Here is a 2300-nt window from a genome sequence, read left to right as displayed (position 1 = left end):
TATTGTAAAAATAGAAAGATAACTAGTAATATGTGTACAAATGTCCAAAAGGTGAAGAAGAAAGGGCGAAGGGAGTTGGGAAAAAAGGTAAGAATGGAAATTACTAGGAGAGCAGCGTTTAGTGGACAGAGGGGGGAGGGGAAAAATGAAAATGAAAATGAAAATTCAATGATGACTTGAAAATGGGGTAATAATAAGCAAAGATCAATAGTAGTTATATAAAATATAGTGTATATTAATGATTGCATAAAACACAATATATGTGAATGAGATAGTATATATGAATTATTGCATGCACACCAATTAAAAATAAGTTTACTATAATATTTTTCAAGCAAAAGAAAATATTATATTTCTTTAAGTCCAATCACTTTAAAAAAGTCAGTTGGAGGCTTCAAAATGATTTCACTTAAGTCAGTGGCACATTTTTCTTTGATATGAAGTTAATGCAGCCATAATAGTGTCATTGAACCACTCACCAATATTAATTCAGTCTTGCCTGAATTGGGGCTTCTTAATAATGGTTTTTAGGATAATAAATGGTTTAAAAGATGAGGTAAGATTAAGTAAATTTTTTTTATTTCTCACACATATTTTGAGATAATAATAAAAAAGACATGAACTTGTTTTTCATAAAAATGTCAAATGAAATGCTCTTGCTGGCTTTGTTTCACTAACTCAGGTACAGACTCGGATTCAAACAGCTGGTAGTTGCTTCACAAAAGACAGACAGTACATGCAATTAGTGTGACAAAGCCACAAGTTCTGTATCAATATTTCTACCAACTTTTATTCAAGATCTAGTGTGCAAAACAGTGTATATGAACTTTTTAAGTATATCAGTATAAGATTTAAATAAAGAAAGCACACTGAATAATTAGAACACCATCATCAGGTGAGCAAATCTTTCAAAAATAATGTTTTTAAATACTATTTTGTCTTAAATACATTGTCTTATGTTAAATTCTACATTTGGATAAAATTTTGTGGTGGGAAAGTGTTTAAATATTGGAAATAAGGTTAATTGTGCTTCTAATTGACCAAGGAAAGAGTGTTTAATGAGCTCATTTCTCTACTTCATGTCTAGGTTGTCAGAAAATTCTTTTTCTTCTTCCCTTTGATTTATCCAATTTAATACAACTCTTCCATACTTGGGGTTACTAGAAAAAGAAATAGTTTTAGCTCAATGGCACCTGTTACTCTAAGTTAGAGTAAATGCTTATAATGTTTTGCCTGCTATTATAAAATACACTTAGTGCCATTGAATTGGCTTTGACTCATAGTGACTCCATGTACAACAGAATGAAATACTGCCTGAATCATATTCCTAATACTGCTATGTTTGAGCCATATTTATAATTGCTGTGTCAGATCATCTCAATGAAAGTCTTTATATTTATTTTCTATCTTACTATAAAGTGCAGGAGAGATTGTTCTTCTCCGGGAACTGATCCCTCATCATAACATGTTCAAAACATGTGAAAAAAAATCTCAGTATCTTTGCTAGGAGCAGTCTAGGTATATTTCTTCCAAGACTTGTTAATCCTTTGGAAGGCCGTGATAATATGTATCTTTCTTTAACAACAGTGTCATTAAAAGACAGCAATTCTTTCATCTTCCTTCTTGATTGTGCAGCTTTCACATGCATATGTTATTGCTTGGTGCTGTTGAGTCTAGTATGACACATAGCGACCCTCTGAATCATGTCCTGTTCTGTACCATCCTTATCATCTCAGACATACTGGAATCCATTGCTATAGTCACTATTTCAACACATTTCTTCCACTGACCTTTCCAAGCATGTCTCTTTTTAAGGAATGGCTCCTACTAATTAGGTGCCGTAAGTATGTGTAATGAAGTTTCACCATCTTTGCCTCTAAGAAGCACTCTGGTTTGCACTTTCTCTGAGACATACCTGTTTCTTCTTTTGACAGTCTAGGGGCTATGTCAGTACTCTTTTTCAACACATGTGTGAGTGAAAATGCCATGGCTTGACTGAAGCAATCAGTCCTCAAATTGTTATTTTTGCTCCTAAACACGTTAAAACAGCTTTTTTCACCATATTTGTCTAATGCAATGCATCATTTAACTTCTTGATCTCTGTTTTCACATGTGTTGATGGTGGATACAAGTAAAATGACATTTTTGCCAACTTCAATGTTTCTGTTTGCCTGAGTATTTTTCATTATATTCAGGCATGTTCTGATGGTTGTAGAATTTGGTCCGCATCCAGTGAAATTTAAAACACAACCCCCAAAACCAAATTATGTTGAGTACATGCCCTTTGATTTAGAGATCAT

At 33.0% G+C, this 2300-nt stretch overlaps 1 protein-coding gene across 1 annotated transcript in view; it reads left to right on the top strand.

Annotated features, from left to right (window-relative positions):
- USH2A (Usher syndrome 2A (autosomal recessive, mild)) overlaps positions 1-2300 on the top strand; it is a 1454174-nt gene that overhangs the window by 194950 nt on the left and 1256924 nt on the right. The gene's annotated exons all lie outside the window — the stretch shown is intronic.

This window comes from Elephantulus edwardii, unplaced genomic scaffold (assembly GCF_000299155.1).
Source record: "Elephantulus edwardii isolate Elephantulus edwardi_28Jun2011 unplaced genomic scaffold, EleEdw1.0 scaffold00090, whole genome shotgun sequence".
In the NCBI taxonomy this organism is placed as follows: domain Eukaryota; kingdom Metazoa; phylum Chordata; class Mammalia; order Macroscelidea; family Macroscelididae; genus Elephantulus; species Elephantulus edwardii.
This window is presented reverse-complemented; position numbering and strand designations above follow the sequence as displayed.